Here is a 27,814-nt window from a genome sequence, read left to right as displayed (position 1 = left end):
CCTTCTCCCCTTCCATTCACATCAAGATTCATTTTCAATTCTCTTTATCTACAGAAGATCGATTCAGTATATATTAAGTAAAGATTTCATCAGTTTGCACCCACACAGAAACACAAAGTGTAAAATACTGTTTCAGTACTAGTTACAGCATTACTTCACATTGGACTCTGTCCTTAATGTGTTGTCCAATGTGAATTAAATACAGTTTTGATGGAGCAGAGATTAGTAGAATAACCCTAGAAAAAATACTTGACAGTACTTTTAAAAATTTAAACACAGGCATTCAGCAATCACACTTCTAGGGGTGTAACTTGCAGACATAATACACGGAATGGAAAACTGCACCTTTGAGAATACTATTGTGCATTTTTTAAATTTTATTTTATTTTATGGAAAAATATTCTAAACAACCTAAATATCCATTATATTGAGAATGACTTAAAGAGTAGTGATACCTTCATAAAACCAGCCGAAAGAGGGCTAGGAAAATGCTCGTGTTATATATCTTTAAGGATATATTTTTCAAGAGAGAGTGAATTGTCCAACAGTAGCATCATAATGGTTAACATTTGTTGAACACTCACGCGTAAGGCAGCCTGGCGGGCCATCTACACGAATTATTTATAGTCACGTGGCCTGTATGGGCTTCAGTTTCTTTATCTGTAAAATAAGGGGCGAGGAGAAGATAAGCTCAAGGATCCTCCCCACCTAGCTGTAAAATGTGACTTCGGCTAAGCTCCTGTTTCTAGAAGCATCTAGCCCCAGAAGAGGCTGGGCAGGAGGGTGCCTCTGGGGCTTGGGCAATCAAGAGGCAGGCTGTTGGCATTGGGTCTGACGTGGTGATTCTGCCTCCTGGGAAATACTCACACACTTGTCCTCAGACCTCAACAAAATGAGGCTGCTGCTCCTTGGTAGAGAGGGATTTTCTCAAGTTAGGATGAGCGAGCTCTTCCTGAAGCCCAGTTGTAAAACAAAACGTCCCTGCAGCAGGTGCTCCCCCCAGCGTCTGACCGCAGCACGGCCGCCTCTCTCCTCGTCCCCCTCCACTTGCCCAGACGGAGTCCTGGATCAGAGCGGAGCTCCTGGCAAGTCTCCACGTTCATAGCCGCCGACAGGTGCAGAAGCCAGGGAAAGTGAGGCCTCAGCCACTGAGCGGCGGCGCCCACCACCCTCAGCTCTGCAGCTCTGCTCCACGGAGCCGGAACCTGGGAAAATGCAAAGATGGACGAGGCCCCTCAGTTGTGTGTGGAGAAAGGGCATTTTGAGTTGTGAGCATGTGTGGGAGGGGTAGACAGAACAAGGTTTCCATACTTGCTCACGTTTCAGAAAGAATTTTGTTATGATCCTTTGTGGAAAGATAGACAAACGTTACTCTTACGATTGCCCTAATTTAGAGTCTCTCTCTTGCTCCCCCCCCTCTCTCTCCTTCTCTTTCTCCCTCTTTCTCCTTCCCTCCCAACCCCCTTATTCTTTTAGCTACAGTAGTACCTTTGATCACTGGATTAGTGCTTGCCTAAAATGATGCCTTTCGGTGAATACAAATGCCAAGTACAAAATAGGCTGTGATTTTTGCCTGTTTGATGAATACTCTTTGTCAAATAAAAACACTGATTGAATAACTCTGTCCCAGACACTGCTCCTTGACTTGTGCAGTCTGCTGGGATTTGCTTGGATACCATTTGTCGTACTGGCATGAAAAATGGCCTCAGAGAGGCTGGAAGCTTTGGATGCACCTGTTCCAAGAGAGGGCGAGGGTGCACGGCCGCCAGTGTCAGGTGACTGCAGTGTCAATATGGAACCTGGTGACCACTCCAGCACCAGGACAGACAAACATGCCCTCTTCCGTGGGCTGCAGCCCGCATTCAAACAAAGGCGAGGCAGGATGGCAGAACACGACTCTGCTTTATTCTACTGGCAACCCGAGCCACGCCATACTCGAGGGTACTTCAAACAGTTCTTAGAAAAATGGAATTAAAAGGTAATTTTATTTTGGAGCAAAACAAGTGGAAATCTATGCAGAGCTTTTCCGTAATCTGTATTTTCTGTAACATTTTTGAAGACGACTCAAATGATTTCTGCAAATCCCGAATCTCACAGCATTGTTAACATGCACATATCGTATGATTATCAATAACTTTATGCCTAATTCTGGAAGCTGACTTTTGAGCCAGAGGGAGAACAATAAACTCACAAATACACTAACACTGTTCCTTATAGGTTTTTTTCCAATGATAATAGAGGATAACAAATCTACAAGATTACACACACACATACACACACATATATATATATAACCCACCTGTTCCTCATGTTAAACTGTCAGCTTTAAGAACTGCGCAACTTAGATTAAATTCTTGTCTTATCTGCTATAGCCCTGCTGTCAACAAGCTAGCAATAAGGTAAGTGATGTGAACTGTAGCTCTAAAATGAGACACAGCCCCCTGGGACTCTGTCTCTGCCACTGACCACGGGGACATTTGGCCACTGCAAAGGAGTTTGTTGCTACTTGGAGCCCACGGCTGGTGCTCTGTTTCACACTTCACCATCCCAATACTGGCTTTGAGGAAGGAGATAAAACCCCTCAAATTCCTTCTGTATGTTTTTCTGTTTCACAGCTCAGAGGTGAGTCTTGGTCACTCCTTCTTAAGCTTAGGAACAACTCCCCCTCCCCAAATAGAAAAGAGTAGGGGCAGGGTGGCGAGGCAGAGGACAAGCCGAAGGGGCCAACGCACTGGTGGATGCAAAGCCTGTCTTGAGAGCCAACGCGTCCACTTCCATCCTGACTCCCTGGGACTGAACTCCTTCCCATGATGCTTCACAGCTTTTGTCAATTCTCAGTGAAGTTATTCTCCTGAAGTGTCTTTATTCCTTTTGGAAAGTTCTACCTATTTCCTGCATATGGCTGACTTACCCAGGTACACATGGTCTAGGCACTTACACCAGGATCTCAGAACTATAAAGTGGAGATCAATCAGGGATGTATTTGTGTTAAGAAGAATTTCAGGCGCATTACATGTAGCAGAGTTTATTTGAGCCAAGAACAATGCATGGACCAGGAGAGGTTCAGAGAGCCCCACCTGGGAGCATGGCCAGGTAACACTGTTTATAGACAGAGGGAGAAAGTGATGTGCAGCAACAGAATCGGCCTTATACGGACGTGGTCGGCTCAGTAGGCAGCCTGTGATTGGCTGAAGCTTGGCTGCTGTGACTGGCTGAGACTCAGTTCTTTGGGGATAGTAGGTTAAGCCTCTGCTTGTGATGCCAGCGTTCCATACGGGCACCGGCGCAAGACTTGGCTGCTCCACTTCCAACCAATTTCCAGCCATTGGGGCCATTTGGGAAGTGAACCAGCAGATAGAAGACCTCTCCCTGTCTGTCTGTCTCTCTCTCTCTCTCTCTCTGTAACTCTATCTTTGAAATAAAATAAATCTTAAATAAGAAGAAGAAGAAGAAGAAGATCCTCATCTTAGGTCTGCCTGTGGTTCATTTACACATCAAGTCAGGTTGTATTTTGCCACCTGGAGGGCAACCTCAAGCTGAATTTCTTTGAACACCATCTGGTCATTTCTTGAAGGAAATGTTAGTTTTCCTAAACAGGAGAGAATATCTTGAAAAATGGAATTTAAAAATAAGTTTACTTTGTTGCAAAATTGTTTTAACCTTTTTTCTGTACGGGAGGTCTTCAATGAGTTAATGGAAAATGTAAATTACCAAAAAATGCCTAGGTTTCAACAATTTTTCACAAGACAACTTAGCTTTTAATTCCATTTTTTCCCACAAACCTTTTATTTATTTATTTATTTATTTGAGAGGTAGAGTTACAGAGAGAGGGAGAGACAGAGAGAAAGGTCTTCCATTCACTGATTCACTCCCCAGATGGCTGCAACACCAATCTGAAGCCAGGAGCCAGGAGTTTCTTTAGAGTCTCCCACACAGGTGCAGGGGCCCAGGCACTTGAGCCATCTTCAAGGGCTTTCCAGGCCATAGCAGAGAGCTGGATCAGAAGAGGAGCAGCCGGGACTTGAACTGGCACCCATATGGGATTCCAGCATCATAGGCGGAGGCTTAGCCTACTACGCCACAGCGCTGGCCCCTCACAAATCTTTTTAAAGTACTTTTGTATTGTGAGTCTGCGCTCAGATCTCCAGGTGGAAGAAGTCATTTCCTCGTCCACTTCCCCAGTTCTGTCTCAAGCACAGTATGTTTTCCAAGGATGCCCAAGAAGATCGACCAGTTACATTCCTCAGTGCTAGAAACAGCAGCCCCATTCTACAGAGGAAGATACAGACTGGACTTCGTCCCAAGGAGGCGGGAGAGGAAGAAAAACCCTCCAATTTCTTCTCTGGATTTAATTTTTATTTATTAATGTGAGCCACCAAAGAATTTCCATGTAGGGTAGCATTTTCATTTTAATCAACAAAAAATTATGACACTAGCATATTTGAGTTTTGAAATTATGCCGGTTAGCTAGAATATTTTAAAATATATAAAATAAGACTGGAATTGGTGTTGGAAAAAAACTTATCTAAAAATATATTGTAAGAAACAAGTAAAAGGGAAACTGGCAACAGATTTCTTTATAAAATTTCAAAGATAAATGCACAAAATTGCAGTAGGTGTATTAACTCTATGTAGAATTTAAAATGACTTTTGTGGTTTATAATCCTTTTAAGATTCAATCTGGAAAATTGCTTTGGAACAATGAAAACCTGAAATCAAATCATAAAGCAGACTAACAGATAAAGACTGTAATACAAATGGACATATTTTATCCTGCTTGTTCAAAGTGAGAGCAATTTCTATTCTTTTTAGAAGCACAAAGAGAGGTCTACATTAATTTGCCTTACAATACTCATTATTTCCTTTGAAACATTTTAAGTTACTTTTTTAACTCTAATCTGATCTTAGTTTTTATTTCAGTATTACCTACTAACTTCGTTTTCGTATATAAATCATAAAAGAATCAGAGTCACATGGGTATGGATGAACAGGAAGTTCAGGGTGTTACGAAACAGCTGCCACAGGGTGATAATTGGGTTGTTTGGGGCATAGATTTCACCTTGAAATGATCATCTTAGAGTATGGATTCTGCTCATAATCAGACCAGATACAACAAGATCAAAAACCACATCTTCTTGGAAGTCTTGATTCCTTCACTTTTTCTTTCTTTCTTTCTTTCTTTTTTTTTTTTTTTTTTTCTGACAGCCAGAGTGGACAGTGAGAAAGAGAGAGACAAAGAGAAAGGTCTTCCTTTGCCGTTGGTTCACCCTCCAATGGCTGCCGCGGCCAGTGTGCTGCAGCCAGGGCACCGCGCTGATCCGAAGACAGGAGCCAGGTGCTTCTCCTGGTCTCCCATGGGGTGCAGGGCCCAAGCACTTGGGCCATCCTCCACTGCACTCCCGGGCCACAGCAGAGAGCTGGCCTGGAAGAGGGGCGACCGGGACAGAATCCGGCGCCCCGACCGGGACTAGAACCCAGTGTGCATGAGCCGCAAGGCGGAGGATTAGCCTAGTGAGCTGCGGCACCGGCCAATTCCTTCATTATTTCTGTGCAACTTTTCAAAGCACATTGAAATTCTCTACTGTTAGTCTCTGTGTGACTGCTTTTAATGTATGGCAGCATGTCCCAAGGGCAGAGCAAATTATACTACCTGAACCCTTTATCTGTACACAGCAATACAGCAGGGTGATGTAAAATAGAAGACAGATTTATTTAGACATAAACAATGTAAAAAATATTATTCAATACAACAAACATAAAATCCAATATCCCAATAAATCTGGCTGGCAAGCCTTACCTTATTGCTAAAGGATTGCACAAAAGAACAAACTTTCTTTAATGTTTCCACGTTGACAAATGCAATCTGTTGTGTCTGCAGCTTCCTAACTTTGTCAGGAGCTGGAGAGTCCTTTTCTCCTGGGTGCCAGTGCTTCTAAGGAGGTTCACAGAGCTTCAGAGCCCATCCTGCTGCAGCTGCCCGAGCCCTGTCCTTGCCTTTTGTCCCCTGATATTTGTGGGGACAGTGACACTGCTGGGGTATAACATGGGGCACTGCAAAAAGCTCATGGAAAATAGAATTAAAAGATAAGGTTTTTTTGCTGCAAAAAGCTTTGAAATCCACATATACAAGTTAGTTCAAAAAGTCAGAATGTGCCGTTGCCACGGCTCACTAGGCTAATCCTCCGCCTGCGGTGCCAGCACACCAGGTTCTAGTCCCGGTCAGGGCGCCGGATTCTGTCCCGGTTGCCCCTCTTCCAGGCCAGCTCTCTGCTGTGGCCCGGGAGTGCAGTGGAGGATGGCCCAAGTACTTGGGCCCTGCACCCCATGGGAGACCAGGAGAAGCACCTGGCTCCTGCCATCGGATCAGCGCAGTACGCCGGCTGCAGTGCACTGGCCGCGGCAGCCATTGGAGGGTGAACCAACGGCAAAAGGAAGAGCTTTCTCTCTGTCTCTCTCTCACTGTCCACTCTGCCTGTCAAAAAAAAGTCAGAAAAATGTATCTGATGAGAAAACTATGCATGGATCTTAAAATTTTTTTGCACCCAAATAAATGTGTTTCATTGCTTTTTTTTTTTTTATGAACTTTTTGAAGTAGTCTCATATGTTTCTTAAAATTGCTGACCAGTTATAAAAATGATCAGACCAAGTATATTTCAAACATTAATGTGCTTTCAGATCACCTGAGGATCTCACAAGCAGCGGTCTTGTGCTATTTTGGATTGAGGCCTGGCAATCTGTCTTTTGAAAGCATCCTCAGGTGTAGCCCATACTGTGCATCTGCGGACTACTTTATGTTGCACTTCTCCATATAACCGAAGAAAAATGTGAAAATATGCTTTAGAAACTTAAATGTCCATGGATATTTCAGACTGTTGGGTTGGAACACTGATTATGTTCTTTCTGTCTGCCAGGCTGGGGTTGGGCGATAGGATTGTACAGGTGACGGCCAGCGCCATGGTCTAATAGGCTAATCCTCCACCTGTGGCGCCGGCACACCGGGTTCTAGTCCCGGTCAGGGCACCAGATTCTGTCCCGGTTGCCCCTCTCCCAGGCCAGCTCTCTGCTGTGGCCCGGGAGTGCAGTGGAGGATGGCCCAAGTCCTTGGGCCCTGCACCCGCATGGGAGACCAGGAGAAGCACCTGGCTCCTGCCATCGGATCAGCGCGGTGCGCCGGCGGCCACTGGGAGGTGAACCAATGGAAGAACACCTTTCTCTCTGTCTCTCTCTCTCACTGTCCACTCTGCCTGTCAAAAAGAAAAAAAAAAAAAGGATTGTACAGGTGAGGGTACAGCAGTCTCATCCTCATGGTGCTTAGAGGGCTCCAGGGAGAGAACAGTGAACAATTTGCATACAGCTCAAGGCCAAAGTCAGAATTCAGGGTTTTCTGAAATTCCATTCCACAGCTCTCAGTGGTGTTTCTGTCTCTCGCCTTTGGTACAGATGTCTCCTGTCCTACCTACCTTCTCCCATCATTCCAGGCCTCCTATTTCCAATCCCTTCTCCAAACTCTAAGGTAAATCTCTCCATCACTGAGACGTACTCAGGAATAGCTGATTGTTCCTTCCTAAGGGATGGGAATATATTAGCCTGTAAGTACTGGGGAGTCCTTGCAGGGTTTGAGCTGGGAAAAGGCACTAGAAAAGCTCATGTTGGGTCTGTGCTGTTGACTACTGTATCATCGCAGAGTCTGGCAGAGAGAATTCCCTGCCTTTGGTGCCTGCACCAAGGTTTGCGTTTGAGATAGGCTAGCTCCTCAATGAGAGAGGAATGGAATGGATGAGAATAATTCTTCTACCTAAAGGCTAAGGAGAACGGCTTGGCTGTGCATTCTATATGTCTATGTAAAACCCTGAGGCTGGCACTGTTATTTAATCTCATGAAATCCTTCAAATAAGCAGCGAGCAGTAATTACTAATTGGACTGTCCAGAATTGGCTCAAGTTTGTCTAAGACCAGTGCTTCTGGTTTTCTATCTGTGACTACTTCAGTAGCATGTAACACACACAATATTTACCACAGCACTGAGCAAAACAAATGCATGTTGCATGCAGATATACAATGGCAATAGAAAGTGTGGCAAAATGATTGAGCACTCATGCTTAGGAGTCACACAGATCAGGTTTCCAGTTCTGTTTCTGCTCCTTCAGTGAACAAAGGCAAATTAATCCCCCTGGGTCAGGTTCCTCTTCTGAAAAGGGTGACAACACTACTCCACAGGGAGGAAAAGTAATATAATGTGGGATAGGGGCTGGCTCTGTGGCTTAGTAGGTTAAGCATCCACCTGCTATGCTGGCATCCCATATGGGTGTTCTGTTTCCGATCCAGCTCCCTGCTGATGGCCTAGGAAAGCAGTAGAGGATGACCCAAGTTCTTGGGCCCCCGCACTAGCATGGGAGACCTGGAAGAAGCTCCTGGCCCCAGCCGGCCCCAACAGCTTATTCTTGATGACTTCATTATGGTCCTTTTTAAGGTCTAACCCCATAGCCTTTGTTTTCCCAACTAAATAAGGAGGACAGACAGAATGCTGACCTACTTCAATAAATTGTATGAAGAATGCCAGACTCAAATGTGGAAAATAGTTTGAAAAATGCAAAGTGACATATGCACCCTAACTCATAATTATCTTTCCTTCTGAGGTCCAATCCAACACTACACTGGTAAGCTGCCGAGTGAACAGTCTTTCCCCATCAGCCACTTGTCAATCGGTACAGTAGGAATGCCCCCAAATAGGGTAGGAATACATTTTGGGGAGTTGCCATGGCAACCTGTAGCTGACTTTAGAATGCCTTAAGTCTGCAACACTCAGTTCTGTTACAGTCAAGATAATCAATCACAATATTAGACCAACTTGACATATAATTCAAACAATTTCCATTTTTATTGAGTACATCATACTTTATATAATAATTTGTCCTCACAGTACACCTTTCACCTTATGTGAAAACACAAATAACCTGCCCCATCTGGCAACTACTATCCCACCATCCATATTGAACTGTGTTTCATAGATGAATATTGATCTCTTAAATATCTTTTCCTTAAAAATATTTAAATTTTAATCTTCTTAAAAATATTTCTGCCAAGCTGAAAAGCTGGAGTATTGTAATTTCTCTGTGTAATTTTATAGAAGATCAAATTAAAATCTGGCTCTCTATTACAATTTTTGCAGGAAACACTGGATGATCATTTGATGAGAGTTGCATACTTTCTTTTCAGTTAACCTGATTGATAGCTTCTATTCAGAGATCTAGTTGTGCATAGAAAACACTTGGACAAAAAAACCTATTTAACATATTGACAATGCATTTTTCTGGCTGAGAAGAAGGTACAATTAAGTTGTTCTGATTAATCACAGGACAAGAAGGAAGAGTGTATAGAAGAATGAGTGCAGACTGTCTCAGTTCCCATGAATAACAAGGAATAATTAGCTGAAAACCACCAGTTAACTTCCAGGAAAATCTTTTCATCATTTGATGAAGTACGCCTTCATAAAGAACACTGCTTAGTGGCGCATCTCAACCCACTTTGGACAAATATAAAAGCCTTTGTGGGCAGCCTTTGGTGTTATTTGCCTGTTGTTTGTGTACTAACCTTAGGCTTCTTCCCTCCTCTCTCTGGAAAGCCCATTAAAGATAGTTGAAGGCTTTTTTTTTCCTCTCCTTAACAAAAATTTACTAGATTTGAGAAGAGTAGAAATTTTCCTCCTATTTATTTAAATAACAAGATGAGAAAGTTTAATTTGTCAGAATTCCAGAAAAAACGATAGTTCTCCTTCTAAGACATTTGAAGCAGGAAAGTAAGCACCATTTTGGTATCACCCGAGGTCCTTTAGCTGCAGCTCTAACTGACTGAAGTGGAGAAGAAATGAGTGGTGTGGGTGCGTGGCTGAGAGAGCAGAAAGAGGGATTTAGGAAGGGAAAGAATGGGGCAGTGAAGAGGCGTTCTCCTCCGGGTGCAACCGACAGGGTGAATCAGCTCCAGCTGGCTCAGACTCTGAGAGAGAATGGCTGGTTGGGTCATAAGTCCCCTCCACCATAGTCTCCAGGAGCCATAACTGACTGTGCACCCCACATGGCAGGCAATGAGTGTGAGAAGGGAAGTTGGGCGCAACCAACAAAAGACAGTGGTGTGATAAGAAACCCGAGCAGGCCTGGAGGACTACAACCAACCCAGAGACTTCTAGAAGGACAGTCACAAGGCGGGGACAAAGGCCTTGCCAGGGGTAGCAGGTGACAAGTTGGTGACAAGTGGAAGATGTAAGAAAGCAGAAGCAGGTAGGACCATGGGATGGCACCAGGATGCCGTGGGGACACAACGTGAGCCCTTCTTCACAGCCCGCAGCTCTTCAGGGAAACTTGGAAGTTGTGATAGGATTGAGAAAGGCGCAGTTCCGTGGAGGTTTGGTGACTACAATGTGGACCCCTAAGGAAAACCCGAAGGCTCCCTGGAGAAACACATCTGGGACTGTGCCAGGATTGAAAGTGAGCTGACAGCTGCACGGCAGAGTCCAGGCGTTCTCCCGTCAACAGGAGGGACTGCGTGTTTCAGGCGGGAGACTTGGATGACCCCTTCCTTTACTCTGAGATCATCGCCCAGTGGGAGGACGTCCAAAGCCATTCAAGTGGTTCAGGATCCAGAACAAATTATACAGGTGCTCGGTTTGAAAACAGCATTCACATAGGAACAATCGTGTTTACATGAGCATAAAGGACATCTTTGAAAGAAATACTTTAGAGATAATAAAAGGAAGGCGATTCTCAAGTTTCCTTTGGTTGTAGTGTGTGAACTTTGAATGGGTGTTACACGCGCAAAACTCTCATCTCCACAAGTATGAATTCACAGTCACCACCATCATCTACACCCATCCCCAGGTACATCGACATGGTTATTGTCCTGAGTCATTCCACCTTAAACAGAATTCTGATTATCCCCATCACATTCATATGCAGTAGGCTAATTTCCCTTAGGCAGTATATAGGATCCTAGACAAGACATCTCCAGAGGAAGTACCTATTATCATCCATGCATGGAAGGAAACAGTGCAACAGGTTGCTGGGGCAACCTCTTGATTCCCCGTTCCTGGAGACTATGTGCAGGCACCTTCCCACCTTGACAGGCTCCAGGCACTAAAACCCAACCCTTTGGACTTTGGATATCTTCGCTGTGACTTTATCTGGTTACATTCCAAGTATGTAGGTTGAGGCACATCAGTTTAAAGGTAATTAATTCTGAATATCTGAAAGTCCCTATGTGATGCCAGGAATTATCTGTGGAAAGTCACAAAAATCCAAATTTCCTGTCTAGGAGCATTTGTTTGGATGGACCAAACAAACCAGTCAAGTTCTTTTACGTCAACCGTTCTATGGAATCTGAGCTCCCGCATTCAGCTGCTATCTGATCAGACATGTATTAGTGTTGGCTTTTGGGAAGCAAACGTTGACTATTTGTGTTGGTTTTGTGTAATGAAGACAAAAGCATTCTGATTTGCTGTCAGGAGAATGACAAGCTCTTTGAAACTCCGACGCCCTATTTTTAGCAGCCTAATGCTCGAGTTCTCTTTCGGCCGTGAATCAGCCACCGGTGTTTACCTAGGAACAAGTTTTCCCAGCTAAAGCCATTGAATGGGGCCCGATTATAACAAATTGTTCTCTCTGGTTTTTTTTTTTTTTTTTAAATTATCGCCTGAAAGCACACTAACTATATCTTTATATGAAACCTGTAGATATTTGTAAAGAAAAAGTTGTTTAATTTCTCAAAAATACTGAAACATGTTGGACATATGTGCCCTAATTATAAAACATAAACCACCTCCATATGGAAACTGTGGCCTACCCAGGAAGAGTCGTGTTCTCTGACGAGCATTTAAAAACCCAACTGGACTGTTCAGAGAGGCAGCCCGGCTTGGACGAGGAAATGTTCCACCTTTTCTTCTTCGAAATCTGTTCTACTTAAAGTTACCTTCAGCTTCACTCTTAGTCTAACCAGGAAACAAACTCTTGGACTGAGGCTGAGCCGAGTGAAGCAGATACTCAGGTGATGTTCCTTCAGACCTATATTTCCAAATCATATTTTCACTCTTTACTTAAAGGTGAGCGGCAGGGTAAGCAAAAAAGGGGGAGGAGCTGAGGGCAGCCTGGCTCCTTCCTCAGTTTCCCTCGCAATACATATCCAGCTCAGACTTGCACACTCCACTCAACTCAAAGAAATCCTGTTGGTGTAGAGTCCATTTCTCACCACCTGTTGTGATATAGGCACACTCCTTGCTACGGCCTGTATTTTAAAAAGTGGAAACCGGGCCGGCGCCGCGGCTCACTAGGCTAATCCTCCGCCTAGCGGCGCCGGCACACCGGGTTCTAGTCCCGGTTGGGGCGCCGGATTCTGTCCCGGTTGCCCCTCTTCCAGGCCAGCCCTCTGCTGTGGCCAGGGAGTGCAGTGGAGGATGGCCCAGGTGCTTGGGCCCTGCACCCCATGGGAGACCAGGAAAAGCACCTGGCTCCTGGCTCCTGCCATCGGATCAGCGCGGTGCGCCGGCCACAGCGCGCTGGCCGCGGCGGCCATTGGAGGGTGAACCAACGGCAAAGGAAGACCTTTCTCTCTGTCTCTCTCTCTCACTGTCCACTCTGCCTGTCAAAAAAAAAAAAAAAAGTGGAAACCAATAAGATACAAGGAGAGATATTAATCTTTTCCTTACTGCTTCTCAAATCTTCTCCATGAAGGGAAAGGCTGAACACGGGTACCCAGCACATGCCACCTTCTCCACAGAGAAGAACCAAAGCAACAGATAGCTAGTGGCATCTCCAGGGGCATGCTGGAGAAAGAACACAGGCGCCCAGCAGAGAAAGAATGGGGACCCAGTAGGGCATGGGCCTTGGAAAGGGAGCACAGTGAGAGAAACAAGGCCAACCGGTCCCTGTGGGCTGAGACCCCAGCCTGATGACCGGGGGGAAGAGTCAATGGGAGAGGCTCCACAAAGCCACATGTGCAATAGGCTTAGCAGGCAATCGTAGCTCCAGAAGGACCCCCAGGCCCGTAAGGAGAGCAGCCTGGAGATCTCATGGTCGATCACTTTGACTTAGAGCAGGGCCTCACGTTACATTCTCCCAAATCCCTAGACCATGCCCTGTGGCGATGTGGCACCATCTTGAGAGAGTAGTCTCTATTGGAATCCATGCTTCCTCAGGGGACAGAGGCCTCTGCAATGCCCATCCCTGGAGCCCCACAGAGGTTCCACCACACTAGCAACAAAAAGGCTACTGTCTCATGGAGCCAGCCAGATCTGCCAGAGCAACAGTGTACTTGGCACATAGACCACATAGCACTCTACACAATGAGGGGCAGGGAGTCCCACTCCTGCACCAACTCCCTCCCTTCCTCCTGCCACCCAGAGCATTGCTTGCTGCCACTGGGACCAATACGCACCAGGACTCCCAATCCGGGTTCCTGTCGCCCCCACCTGCTCCGCACACTGCTGCTCAGACTGTGCGTGCTTTGGGGAATGTGCTCAGGAGAGGGTGCGTGCTTGGCCTGCTCACAGGGCTAGCATTGCTTTTGTGGCTTCAGGCCTGCACATAGGCAGTGGCAGGGAGTCTTCAAACCCTGCCTGTCCCAGGACCGACACCAGTCCTGCAGCCTCTCATGGATGGAAGCTGGGAATTTGCACACCCTACCCATCCGAGCACCAGCTGGTAATGTGGCTTCAGGCCCTCAGGAGGACAGAGGCCAACAGACTGCACACACTGCCCATTCCAGTACCAAGTCAGGTCTCACTGTTTCAAGCTTTTACACAGACAGCAAGCAAAGCTCTGTGTACCCAACTTGTCTTAGGACCAGTCCTGTGACTTCAGGCTCATGGCCTGGCCTGCCCAGCACCAGTGCCTTCAGTCTGTCACACAGACAGGGTCTGAAGGCCTGCATAGCCTGTAGATCCTTATGCCAGCTGGTCCTCCAGCTTCAGGCCCACATAGGCAGAGGCTGTGGGTCTGCACGCCCCTCCTCCTCCCTTGGCACCATGCAGATGTCCTGTGGCTTCTGTCCCTCACATGGACAGTACCTGGGAGGCTGTGTACTTGGGATCTGAGCAAGCCCATTAGGCTCCTGGAGCACCACAGACCTCTGCTGCTGCCACCATCTCCAACAGTGAGTGAAGGTACAAGGAGACCATACCAAAGCATCCAACAGGAGCTAAAGCCAACATACCTGGGGACAGCACACTGGAGTAGCCGGTAAAGCCTTTGCCTGCAGTGACGGCATCCCATATGGGCACCGGTTCGAGTCCCAGCTGCTCCACTTCCAATCCAGCTCTCTGCTATTGCCTGGGAAAGCAGTAGAAGATGGCCCAAGTCCTTGGGCCCCTGCATCTATGTGGGAGACCCAGAAGAAGCTCCTGGTTCCTGACTTCAGATTGGCACAACTCCAGCCATTGTGGCCAACTGCTGAGTGAACCGGCAGATGGAAGACTTCTCAATATCTCTCTCTCTTTCTCTCTCTCTTTCTTCTCTCTCTCTGCTTCTCCTTGTCTCTGTGTGTAACTCTGACTTTCAAGTAAATAAATACATCTTTAAAATATTTTAAAAGGCCTACATACCTTATCAAACTGACACCAGACAACACACCTTGAGAAAATGGTCTTCAATTCATAATTCTTTTCATAATTAATAGAAGCAACAGATCTGCCAATTGGACAAAAACTAGAGACACAAGAAGTATGAGAAAACAAGGAACTATAATTCCCCATAGGAACATAATAATATTTTAATAGCAGACTGCAAGGAAAGAGAAATTGATAAAATTCCTGATGAAGAATTCAAAAGAGTAATTGTAAGTATACTCAAAGAGGTACAAGAGGATATAGGCAAATAGCTCAGTGAAATCATTGCAGGATATGAATGGGAAATTCGGCAAAAAGACTTTGAAAAAGAATCAAACAGAAATCTGTGAGATGAAGAACTCAATAAGTCAAATAAAAAAATACAATTGAAAGCCTCAGCAACAGGCAGGATGATGAAGGACGAAGGACATGGGAACTTGAAACTAGGTCTTTTGAAATGCCCAAGTCAGAGGAAAAAGGAAGAACAGTGAAGTGAAGCGAAAACATTGTAATGATCCTGAGGATATCACTGAACAAACTGAAATTCAGATATTGGGAGATCTCAAGTAAGAGGAGAACAAAGGCATAGAAAATTGGCTTGATGAAATACACTGAACACTTCCCAATCTGGAAAAAGATACAAACATCTGCATACAGGAGGCTGCTAGGGCCTCAGATAGACATGACAAGGAAAGATCCTCACCATGACACATTATAGACAAATTTTTCAAAGAACAGCACAAAGAAACAGTCCTAAATTTGTAAAAAGCACTTTTAAGGCAACTCTCATTATATTAACAACACATTTTTTATCAGAAACCTTATAAGTCAAGAGGGAATGGAATGATATATTCCAAGGAGGGAAAGATCTGCCAGCCAAGAACACCCAGAGAAGTGATCTTTCAGAAACAAAGGAGAAATAAGGAATTTCCAAGACAGGCAGGAACTGAAGGAATTCATCACCACCAGACCAGTCTGACTGAAGATGCTTAAAGGGACCTTCCATGCAGAAACAAAGGCAGTTATCACCATGAAACGCAAACCCACTGTACTAAAACTTGTGAGATACAGCAAAATGAACAGCAAGAGGGAAATTTATAGCAATAAGTGCCTACATAATAAAATAGAAATGTATCTATTCATCTGTCTATCTATATAAATATACATAGCAATACCTAGTGATGCATATCAAGACTTAGAAAACAAGAATAATCCAAACCCAAAGTGGAAAAAAGAAGAAGGAAAGAAGTAATAAAAATTAGAGAATCATATAAAGTAGGAACTAAGGAAGTAATACATAATATTAGTAAAATGAAGAGGTAGTTTTTGGAAAAGACAAATGAAATTGATAATTTTTACTTAGACTAATAAACTAAAAAAGAGAGAAGACTCAAGTTAATAAAATCAGACATGAAAAGAGATATCTTACAACTGCTACCATAGACCCATGGAGAATGATTAAGAAATATTTTGAATAGCTATGTGCCAACAAATTTCTCCACAAGAAATGGAGAAATTTCTGAGCACAACAAAATTGAAACATGAAGCAATAGAAATCCTGAACATATCAATACTAAGTAAAGAGATTGAATAGTAATAAAAAGTTTCAAATGAAAAGCTCAAGACAAGATGGCTTCACTGCCAAATTCTGTCAAACTACTAAGGAAGAACTAGCACCAAGCCTTAGAAACTATTCCTTCCTAAGCTTTCCCAGTGATTGAAATGGAGAGAACCCTTGCTAATCATTCTCCCAGGTCAGTATCACTTTGATTTCAAAACCAGTCAACAGCACAACAAAAAAAGGAAAAAATAGACTGATATCCCTGATGAACATAGATGCAAAATTTTGAACAAAATACTAGCAAATTGAATCCCACAACACGTAAGAAACATTATTCACACTGATTTTTCAAGTATGATTTATCCGAGGGATGCAGTTATGTTTCAATGTACTCGATTCAATAAATGGAATACATCACATCAACAGAATGAGACAAAAATCATATGATCATTTCAATCAATATGGAAAAGACATTCAATGAAATTTGAAGCACAGTCATGACAAATTATTTGTGAAAGGAACATATATCAACATAATAAAGGCCCTATGTGACAAACCCACCGCCAGCATCATTCAGAATTGGGGAAAGTTGAAAGCATTTCTTCTACGATCTGGAACTACACCAATGCTTGCAATTCGACTCTTACTCAATATAGTACAGATTAGGCAGAGCAGTTTGGCAAGAGAAAGAAATAACAAACATGAATTAGGATGGAAGAAGTCAAACAATCTTTTTTTTTGATGACATGATTTTATATAGAAAGATGTGAAAAGACTCCACCAAGAGACTATTGGAATTGATTTAAAAAATCAGCAAAGTTGATGAATACAAAATCAACACACAAGACTCAGAAGGACTTTTATACACCAATAATAAGCTTGCTGAGAAAGAAACTATAAGATTAATACCATTCACAATATATTTTTTAAAAAATCTTTAAAAAATTTAACGAAGTATGAAAGACCGCTACAATGAAATTTACAAAATTTTTATTAAAGAAATTAAAGAATACACACACACACACACACACACAAATGGAAACACCTCTCATGTTCCTGGATTAGAAGAATTAATATCATTAAAATGCCTATATTACCCACACCAGTTTACAAATAAATTCAATGAAATATCCATCAAAATACCAATTACGTTCTTCCCAGAACTAGAAAAAGCACTCCTAAAATTCATATAGAAAATCAAAGATCACAAACATCCAAGCTGTTTTGAACAAAAGTAAGAAAGCTGAAGGTATTACAATATCAGATTTCAAGACATTCTATATAGCTACTATGGAGCTATCATAACCAATACAGCATGATACTGGCATAAAAACAGAATAGATCAATGGAACAAGAATAGAACCCTATTTGCAGTTAATGGGGTTCTATTCTGTTCCTTTGTCAAAGGAATTAAATCATATTATGCAGAAGAGACAGTCTACTCCACAAATGGTGCTGGCAAAACTGGACATACAAAGCAAAATATTGAAACAAGCCCCCCATAAATCTGACTCTGTATAAAAGTCAGCTTAAGATGGATCACATATTGGCCAGTGCTGTAGTGTAGTAGGTTAGTCCTCTGCCTGTGGAGTCAGCATCCCATATGGACACCAGTTCATGTTCATGTCCCGGCTTCTCCTCTTCCAATTCAGCTCTCTGCTTACAGGCCCTGCACCTGTGTGGGGAACCCAGAAGAAGCTCCTGGCTCCTGGCTTCAGGTTGGTGCAGCTTTGGCCATTGCAGTCATTTGGGGAGTGAACCAGTGAATGGAAGACCTTTCTCTGTCTCTCCCTCTCTCTGGAACTCTACCTTTCAAAAAAAATAAATACAATCTTTTTTTTTTTTTTTTTTTTTTCACAGGCAGAGTGGATAGTGAGAGAGAGACAGAGAAAGGTCTTCCTTTTCCATTGGTTCACCCCTCAACGGCCGCTGCAGCCGGCGTGCTGGGCCAGCGCACCGCGCTGATCCGAAGCCAGGAGCCAGGTGCTTCTCCTGGTCTCCCATATGGGTGCAGGGCCCAAGGACTTGGGCCATCCTCCTCTGCACTGCTGGGCCACAGCAGAGAGCTGGCCTGGAAGAGGGGCAACCGGGACAGAATCCGGCGCCCCGACCGGGACTAGAACCCGGTGTGCCAGTGCCACAGGTGGAGGATTAGCCTATTGAGCCACGGCGCCAGCCAATAAATACAATCTTAAAAGAGAAAAAGATGGATCACATAGCTAAATGTAAGACCTGAAACTCTGAAACTATTTGAGGAAAACACAGGGACATTGGTGTAGGCAATGACTTTTGAGGTAAGACTCCAAAAGCACAAGTAAAGATGCAAAAATAGACATAAGGAGTTATATGGAACTAAGGGATTTTTGCACAGAAAAGGAAACATTCAACAGAGTGAAGAGACAGGCAACTGAATTGGAGAATATATTTGCTAACTATTCAACTGACCAAAGGTCAATATCAAGAATACACAAGGGGGTCCAATGTTTTCATGTAGTGGGTACAGCAGCTGTCTACAATGCCAGCATCCCATATAAGCGACAGTTCATGTCTCAGTTGCTCCACTTCTGATTCAACTCCCTGCTAATGGCCTGGGAAAGGCAGTGGGAAGATGGCCGAAGTGTCCTGGTCCCTGCCACCCATTTGGGAAACTTGGAAGAAGCTCCTGGCTCCTGGCTCTATCCTGGCCCAGTCTTGGCCGCTGTAGCCATCTTGGGAGTGAACCAGCAATGGAAGATCGCTCTCTCCCTCTCTCTTTTTCTCCCTCTCTGATTTCCAGATAAATAAATCATTTTTTTAAAAGTATGCACAAGGAATTTTTAGAAACTCATAACAAAATAACAACCAACCTAGTTAAGATAACAGCAAAAGATTTGAATGGGCATTGCTCAAAAGAAGAAATACAAACGTTAAACCAATAAATGAAAAAATATTCAGTATCACTGGCCATCAGGGAAATGCACATCAAAACTAACATGTGGTATCATCTCACTGCAGTTAGATTGACTGTTATCAAAACGACAAAAAAAATAACAAATACTGCTGAAAATGTAAGAAAAAGGTAAGCTTATACATTGTAGGTGGGAATGCAGATTAATATGGCCATTGTAGCAAACAGTATGAACTTCCTCAAAAAACTAAAAACAGATGTAACATATGATCCAGTTTTATCTCTTCTGGGTGTACATCAGAAGGAAATGATGTCAACATGTAAAAGAGATACCTACACTCCTGTGTTCATGGTAGCACTAATCACAGCAGTTGAGGTACAGACTCATCCTCAGTGTGCATCGATAGATGAACAGATAATGAAGACAACATCATCTATCTACACAGTGGAATGTCAGTCGGCCATTATAAAAAACCTACCAAGTCCTGATAGATGAAGTAAAATGAGTGGAACTGGGTCTCTTCACATTAAGTGAAATAAGCCAGACACTACAGAAAGACACAGAAAACCAAATAGCACATGTTCTGTCATATATAGAAGTTATAAGTGTGTGTGTGTGTGTGTGTGTGTGTGCATTTGATATGGATTTCTTAAAATAGTAATCACTAGAGGCTAGGAAGCAGAGGAGAGGACGGTCCAGGAGAGTTTGTATAATAAGTACCAAAACACAGTTGGAGGAAAGCAATGGATTCTGGTGTATTGCAGCGTAGTGGAGTGACTGTAGCTCATGTGCTGCAATATGTTCCATACAAAAAACTGGGACAGAGGAACTGGTAGGCTCCAACCACAGGAAAAGACAAGTGCATGGAAAGGCTGGTTGCCTAGTATGATCACTCTATGCTGTTTATATGTACTGATATATTACACTTCTGTCGCTCCCCCATTTGCAGAGGAACGACACTAGACCCTGCGCTGTTCTTTTGTCTGCTCGGCCCTTCCCAGGTTTGCTGCTGGTCCTTCCCGGGTTGGCTGCCGATCCTTCACTTCCGTGGAGGGGCAGCACACCGCTGGCTGGCTCTCTCGGGGGCTGCTCAGATGTTCCTCAGGTGTTCCTTCAGATGTTCCTGGTGCATGTTGTCTCTCTCCTCCTTTATAGTCCTCTTCCACCAATCCCAACTCTGCTGCCCACACGCTGAGCACGCTGCTCTCCTCCAGTCAGGAGTTTTTAAAAATTCCTTGTGCAGGATCAGCTCCTGCAGCTTATCAGTCAAATTGGCGAGAGGCAGCTGCGTAGAAGTTTACTCCTCCCCAGCACCATATTGTGGGAGAGCAGATGCATAGAATAAGTCTTAATTCCAGTAACTTAGTCTAGTCTCAATTGCTCCCCACACACTTCAATGTGCAAGTATTACAATTTAGTCCAAAAACTTAAGATGAATTTTAAAAATCTTACCCATGAGCTATTTACATCCATGCCAATGGATAAAATCTTTGCATTTCTGTTCTCATGTATACAATGCTTTAAAAGTGTTCTAGAAATGTATAGTCAGTCCTCAGTATCAGCAGTTAGATATTGTGTCAGTGCAATGCTCAAACTTCAGTCAAATGCAAAGTTTCTCTCTTCCTCCATGTGGTGCTACTTCCAATTGAAGGGCTATGTCATTGAAAAGGATGCGGAGTCATTCTCTGCTCTCTGATTTACTTCTTTTATGGCACTCCATCCCATCAGATCCTGACTTCTGCTCTGGGGCGGTGACTGGGTGGAGAATGGGTGACATTAGTGGTACCGCTGTAAGAAGGCATTGGTGTTCACAGCTCCTGATGCGTGTTCAAAGCTGACTTCTTCCTTGTTGAGTGTTTCTGAGGATTTTTCTAAGACCTCCCATCTGGGAACTTCCAACTGTACTTAAATAACTAGGAGATTATCTCTTCCACTTGTACCTCACGGTTCCTGCCTATGCCTCTGGTCATTTGCAACCACTTGGTCATCCCCCGTTGGGGATTCCACCAGCTCTGCAGGTTGTCGGTTCAGGCAAACTAGCAAGCAACCGGTGAAGCCTTCTTACCCATCAAACCACGAAAGACCACAGGGCCCTGCAAGTTTTGAATGTTTCCACGTCTGGAGCCTGGTCTGGTCTGGCCCAAGTGTTGGCTGAAAACTGTGTGACTCCTCCCAGGACAAGGCGGAGATAAGCAGCCTCAGGAGGCGTGGCATGAGGCAGCTTCTCTTCTACCTTTCCATTTGCTGGGGGATCTTCATGAGATTATGGCACATGCATTTCCCTATTTCGGTTGAGCATGGGACTCTCCACCACTTCTGCCATTCCCCTACCAAGGAGTAACTAGATTTCTGTACAATTGAGGCTATAGTCAGAGTTCTTGCCTCAGCATCAGAATAGCCACCACCACACCACCTGTCTCCATCATTGTCACCCCCCACTCCGATCAGCCCCTGTCCTCTTGGACTAGGGAGTGAGGAACTGACACCAGGCTGGTCTTGCTGTGCCGTGTAGTGAGAATCGACCTGAAACCACTTGGGTTCACTGTCTCCCTGCTTACCTAATCTCTAGAAGAGTGGCCAACTGAGCCTACAGTCCCCAGAGTGGCCCTTGTGACCCTCCCCCTCCCAACCCCACTGCCCACCATCCCGTTACTCAGAGACTGCTAAATTTGCCCAAGAGCATCAAGTCAGCCCCACTTACACATCTTTAAATTTGTCCAGTACTGGTCTCTAGTAACTCTAGGGACATAGTAAAAACTTACAAGCATTTTCCTTAAGCTCTTCTTACTTATGCCACAGGTAAACACTTCCTATGTTTCCACATTGCTGGTAATGGGAGAGCCATAGTACTCAATAGCTTTCTCTAAATCACACTACTCTGACCACAACAGTATCTCTTTGTTTTTTAAAGATTTATTTATTTTGAAAGTCAGAATCACGGAGGGAGGGAGAGAGGGAGGGAGAGAGAGAGAGATATCTTCCATCTGCTGGTTCATTCACCAGATGACTGCAATGGCCAGGACTCAGCCTGGCCAAAACCAGGAGCCAGGAGATTCATCCAGGTCTCCCAAGTGGGTGGCAGGGCCCCAAACACTTTGACATTTTCCCGTTGCCTTTCCCAGGCCATTAGCATGGAGCTGGATTGGAAGTGGAGTAGCCAGGGACTCAGACTGGCACACATATGCGATGCTGCCATAGCAGGTGGCAGTTTTACCCACTATGCCACAATGCTGCCCACAACCACAATGTTTTCAACCCCAGGCTGTTTATATTTTCAAGTGATGATGCACATCTTGGTTGATTCCATATCCTAGCTATTGTGAATTCAGCTGCTATAAACATGGGGGTACAGATCACTCTTTCATATGCTGTTTTTTTTTTTTTTTTTGGGAAATTCCCAGCAGTGGGGTGGCTGGATCATCTGGTAGGTCTATATTCAGATTTCTAAGGTATCTCCATACTGTCTTCCACAGAGGCTACACCAGTTTACATTCCCAAGACAAAGTTCTAACCAGCCACTCATCCTGCTCTGGTGCTAACCTGGAGGAGATTCTACCCAAGGGCCATGTTTGTTCTTCACCACCGAGCAGGCACAGCTAATTTTGAGAACTTTAGTGTCTACTGTTCTCGTCTCACTTCCTGGGAGGGTAAGAGTGCACTTCTGAGCACATCCATCTCAATCATAACCCTCTTGTTTGCCTTGATGGAACAACTGCAAAGCTCAGAAATTGCACTGAGGTTTAGTTTGTTTGTTTATTTAATTCTATGTGGTGATGTCTGATGTGTGGCTGGCCCTGGGGAAAGTTCTATGAAATCACTGCTCTGACATCAGCCCTGCTGAGGCCTCTTTTTGTTGTCTTTTCTCCTCTTAGAAGCAACAAAAGCTCACTGCTAATGGCCTAGGAAAAGGAGCAGAAGGTGGCCCACATGGGCCCCTGCACTATGTGGGAGACCCGGAGGAAGCTCTTGGCTCCCTGCTTCGGGGTGACCTAGCCCTGCTATTGTGGCCATTTGGGTAGTGAACCAGCAGATGGAAGATTTCTCTCTGTTAACTCTGCCTTTCAAAAAATAAATCTTCAAAAAAAAAAAAGTCATTAAGCAATGAGCAAAATAACAGGAGTTAGTTCTTATCAATATTAACCTTGAATTTCCAATTAAATTTCCCAATCAAAAGATGTAGACTAGTCAATTGGACTTTAAAAAAAAACTATGTGCTACCTACAAGAAACCCACTTCACAGGTAAAAATGCATATAGGCTAAAATGAAGGTTTGGAAAACAACATTCTATGAAAATGGAAACCAAGATGAACAGGAGCAGCTATACTTAAATAAAACAGACTTTAAAATGAAAACTGTAAAAAGAGATAAAGGAGGTTATTATATATTGGTAAAAGGATAAAATCATCAAGAAGATATAAAAATGTAAATTTAGGTGAACAAAATACCAAGCTACTCACATGTATAAAACAAATATTATTAGATATAAGGGGAGAGATAGACTCCAACACAGTAATAGTAAGGAAACTTTACACTCCACTGTCAATAATGGATAGATCATCCGGACAGAAAAATAAGTGAAGGCACATCAGACTTCAACTACTCTATGTAGGAAATGGGTCTAAAATCCATTAACAGAACATTTCATCCAACAACCACAGAATACCTCATCTTCTCGTTAGCACAGAGAGCATATTCCAGGCCAGGCCATATGTTTGGCCACAAAGTACATCATTTTAAAAAACCTAAATCATACCATGAACATTCTCAGACTGCAGCAGAATAAAACTAGAAATAAAGACCAGCAAAAAATTTATAACTACATGGAAATAAACAAAATGTTTCTGAATGACCAATAGATCAATGAATAAATTAAAAAGGAAATAGAAACCCTTTTGAAGCAATGAAAAAGAAAACACAACTTATAAAAATTAGTGAGATTCATCAAAGTAGTATTAATAAGTAAGTTTATAGGCTGGCGCCGCGGATCACTAGGCTAATCCTCCACCTTGCAGCGCCAGCACACCGGGTTCTAGTCCCGGTCAGGGCACCGGATTCTGTCCCGAGAGCCCCTCTTCCAGGCCAGCTCTCTGCTGTGGCCAGGGAGTGCAGTGGAGGATGGCCCAAGTACTGGGGCCCTGCACCCCATGGGAGACCAGGATAAGTACCCGGCTCCTGCAATAGGATCAGCGCGGTACGCCGGCCGCAGCGCGCTGGCCGCAGCGGCCATTGGAGGGTGAACAAACGGCAAAGGAAGCCCTTTCTCTGTGTGTCTCTCTCTCTCACTGTCCACTCTGCCTGTCAAAAAATAAATAAAATAAAACAAAATTAAAAAAAATAAAAAAAATAAGTTTATAGCAATAAGTGTGTATATTAAAAAAAGAAAGATTTCAAACACTCAATCTAAAGATGCAGCACAAGGACTTAGAAAACGCCAAACCCAAAATTAGTAATCAATAAGAAATTACAAGGCTCAGAGCACAAATATATGAAATCAAAACTAAAAGTAAAATTACAAAAGAGAAAAAATGCTATTAAAAATAAGCAAAATAGCCAAAATTTTAGCCAGAGTAGCGAAGAAAAAAAATGAGAAAACACTCAAATAAATAAAATTACTGGTGAAAAAAGAGACATTACAATTGATACCACAGAAAAACAAGGATCATAAGAAACTACTATGAACAACAATACTACAGATTGGTAAACCCTGAAGAAATGAGTCAATTCCTTGATACATACAACTTATTGAGATTGAATCAAGATAATATAGAAAATCTAAGCAAGTCAACAATAAATGAAATTGAAGCAATACTTAGAAGTTCAGGAACTAACAGTTTTATAGCTGAGCTCTACAAAAAGAAGAGCTAACTCTAATACTTCTCAAACTATTTGAAAATAATTTCATCGCAAACTTATTTTTGAGGTCAACATTACTCTAATACAAAAAGTAAAGAAAAGCACAACAAAAAAAGAAAACTACAGAATAATATCCTTGATCAACATAGATACAAAAATCCTCAACAAAACACTAGAAAGCAAAATCTAATAGCACATCAAAAAGATTATATATACCATAATCAAATGGGGTTTATACCAGGTATGCAAGAAGGATTCAACATTTGTGAATCAATAAACGTAATACATCACATCAACAGAATGAAGAACAAAAACAATATGATGATCTCAATAGGCACAGAAAAGGAATTTAATAAGATTCAATACCCTTTCATGAATTTCAATGAATTAGGTATAGAAGGAACATACCTCAAAATAATATAGAATATAAATGGCAAACCCACAGCTGGTATTATACTAAATGTGGAACAACCGAAAGCATTGCCCCTAAGATATGGAACAAGACAAGATGTCCATTTTCACCACTCTTATTCAATATATTATTGAAAGTCTTAGAAAGAGCAATTAAGAAAGAGAAATAAACAAGGGATAATTCCAAAATCGCCAAAAAACTGTTAGGACTGATAAACCAATTCAGTAAAGTCACAGTTTACAAAATCAACATGCCAAAAAAAGTAGCATTTTTTAAAAATATTTGTTTATTTATTATTTATATAGAATTCTTTCATCTACTGGTTCATTCCCCAAATGGCTGCAACAGCTCCAGGCTGGTCCAAAGTCAAGAGCCAGGAGCTTCTTCTGGGTCACGCATGTGGGTGCAGAGGCCCAAGGATGTGGACCAACTTCCACTGTTTTCCCAGGCTTGTTAGCAGAAAGCTGGATCAGAAATGGAGCAGCCAGATAGAAGTGGTACCCAAATGGGATGCCAAAGCCGCAGGTGGAGACTTTACCTGCTACCCTACAGCACCAGTCAGTAGCATTTTTATACAACAATAATGGCATTGCTGTAAGAGAAATAAAGAAAGCAATCCCACTCACAATAGCTATAAAAATACTTAGGAATAAATTTAACCAAAGAAATGAAAGATCTCTATAATGAAAATTATAAAACATTGAAGAGGGCCGGTGCTGTGGCTCACTTGGTTAATCCTCCGCCTGCGGCGCCAGCATCCCGTATGGGCGCCGGGTTCTAGTCCCACTTGCTCCTCTTCCCCGTATGGGCGCCGGGTTCTAGTCCCACTTGCTCCTCTTCCAGTCCAGCTCTCTGCTGTGGCCCAGGAAGGCAGTGGAGGATGGCCCAAGTACTTGGGCCCCTGAACCCACATGGGAGACCAGGAAACTCCTGGTCCTGGCTTTGGATCGGCACAGCGCCGGCCATAGCATCCATTTGGGGGGTGAACCAATGGAAGGAAGATCTTTCTCTCTGTCTCTCTCTCTCTCACTGACTAACTATCTGTCAAATAAATAAATAATTAAAAAACATTGTAGAAATAATAAAGGACACAAAAAAATGGAAAATGATCCATGTTCATGGATTGGGAGAATTAATGTTGTTAGAATGTCCATATTACTTGGCCGGCGCTGCGGCTCGCTAGGCTAATCCTCCGCCTTGCGGCGCCAGCACACCGGGTTCTAGTCCCGGTTGGGGCGCCGGATTCTGTCCCTGTTGCCCCTCTTCCAGGCTGGCTCTCTGCTGTGGCCAGGGAGTGCAGTGGAGGATGGCCCAGGTGCTTGGGCCCTGCACCCCATGGGAGACCAGGAAAAGCACCTGGCTCCTGGCTCCTGCCATCGGATCAGCACGATGCGCCGGCCGCAGCGTGCCGGCCGCGGTGGCCATTAGAGGGTGAACCAACGGCAAAGGAAGACCTTTCTCTCTGTCTCTCTCTCTCACTGTCCACTCTGCCTGTTTAAAAAAAAAATGTCCATATTACTTAAAACAATATTCAGATTCAATATAATTCCCCACCAAATATCAAAGACATGCTTTGCCGAAACAGAAAGGAGAATTCTAAAATTCATATGGAACCACAAAGGACACAGAATAGCTAAAGTGATTTAAAGCAAATAAATAAATAAATAAAACAAAGCTGAAGGAATCACAGTACCTGATTTCAGAGCTTATTATAAAGTTATTGTAATTAAAAAAAGCTTTGACTTAAAAACTGATACATTGATCAATAGAACAGAGAACTCAAAAATTAATCCCTGTACACACAGCCAATTAATTTTCAACAAAGGAGATACAGACATATATTAGAGAAAGGTAGTCTCTTCTATAACTGGTGTTGATGAAGCTGGATATACACATGCGGAAAAATGAAGTTAGAACCTTACCTCTCACTCTATATAAAAATAAACTCAAAATGGGTCAAAGACCTATAGGCAAGACTTGAACCTATGACCTATTGAGAGGAAACACTTCAGGATATTTGTGTAGACAATGATCGTTTTGGAAGTAAGACCACAAAAGCACAGGAAGTAAATGAAAATATAGATAAATGGGATTATATGAAACCCAGAATTTTCTGCACAGCAAAGGAAACAATAGCAGAGTGAAGATACAATCAACAGAGTGGGAGAAAATAGTTACAGTCTATTTACCTCCCAAAGGATCAATATGTGGGATATATAAAGAACTCAAAAAGCTCAACAACAAAAATGAACCAATAGTTATGAAATGAGCAAATTGAAACCACCATGATATGACCTTACCCCAGTAACGGTGCTGCTCGTCATGGGGCAGCAGGTCCGATAGAGCTCCTCAGGGCCAGCCTGGGGAGCTCAGGGGCCGAGCGGGATGATGAGTGTCGGCAAAGGAACCACACCTGAGCCAGGAGATCAGTCAACGTCCAGCGCACAGCCAGGTTCTCGACTTTATTGGGAGGGGGGAAAAGCTTTTATAGACACAGAAACGGGGCTGTCCAG

The 27,814-nt window shown here is 43.4% G+C and overlaps 1 long non-coding RNA gene across 1 annotated transcript; it reads right to left on the bottom strand.

The window, feature by feature from the left end:
* On the bottom strand, positions 1-27,813 carry LOC149122283 (uncharacterized). The gene is made up of 3 exons (XR_016220245.1): positions 27,602-27,813; positions 868-1,205; positions 1-660 (listed from the first exon to the last, which is right to left on the bottom strand). It is a non-coding gene; the product is annotated as an uncharacterized LOC149122283 (long non-coding RNA).
* Between the last annotated feature and the right edge of the window lies 1 nt (position 27,814).

The sequence above is a fragment of the Oryctolagus cuniculus genome, chromosome 14 (genome assembly GCF_051225735.1).
Source record: "Oryctolagus cuniculus isolate XC-2025 breed Fujian yellow rabbit chromosome 14, ASM5122573v1, whole genome shotgun sequence".
In the NCBI taxonomy this organism is placed as follows: domain Eukaryota; kingdom Metazoa; phylum Chordata; class Mammalia; order Lagomorpha; family Leporidae; genus Oryctolagus; species Oryctolagus cuniculus.
This window is presented reverse-complemented; position numbering and strand designations above follow the sequence as displayed.